Here is a 751-nt window from a genome sequence, read left to right on the forward strand (position 1 = left end):
GTAAAGCTTTTTGACAAATCTAAGAACATTTGTGGCATATTTAGAATCCCAGATTTCTTCAGTTATTTTCCATATTAAGCCACAATGTCCAGACTTCTACAGGGATAAGTTATATTTAGTCTAAACAAAATTTTAGCCAAAAGTGGGGGGGTGTGAGACATCACAAAGTCAAACAAAGGATATTGTCTGAACATCTGCCACTTCGGATCATTCACTTCCTACCCTGGTTAAAATAGCTAAAAAGTGAACTAAACAGAGACAAAATCCAAGTGAGCACTGTCCCAGCTTCTTGTGTTAGAATTATGCAGTGTAGATGCACAATTTCATGTAAACTTTTTAGTAAAAATATTCTGTATAAAGCACACATGTCCATGAGTCTTCTTTCATATAAAGTCTTTCATATAAAATGTTACTTTTTAACTTATGGAATGACTTAATCCTTCACTCAATTTTACAGAGGTGTGATTAAAATTAACAGAGACTGTCCTTCTGATCTTTAAAATCAAAGCAATTCTCAAAATGGTGGTAATAAAAATTAAAAGTCCTATCAGAATGTTCACTTCTACTCTACCTATCCTTCCCTTTGACCCCACAGAACAACTTAATTTAAAAATTTTAAAAAATTAGTATGATGGTAGAAAAGCACTCCCTCTCTCACAGGTGCACTGAAAGTGATTAAACGTCTTCTCACCCAGTGTGTCTACCATAACCCAAATGTCTTCTGAGCTGAGTCTTTTTTTTTTTTTTTTTT

This window comes from Fukomys damarensis, unplaced genomic scaffold (genome assembly GCF_012274545.1).
Source record: "Fukomys damarensis isolate Sample0158 unplaced genomic scaffold, DMR_v1.0_HiC HiC_scaffold_19, whole genome shotgun sequence".
NCBI classification, from domain to species: Eukaryota; Metazoa; Chordata; class Mammalia; order Rodentia; family Bathyergidae; genus Fukomys; species Fukomys damarensis.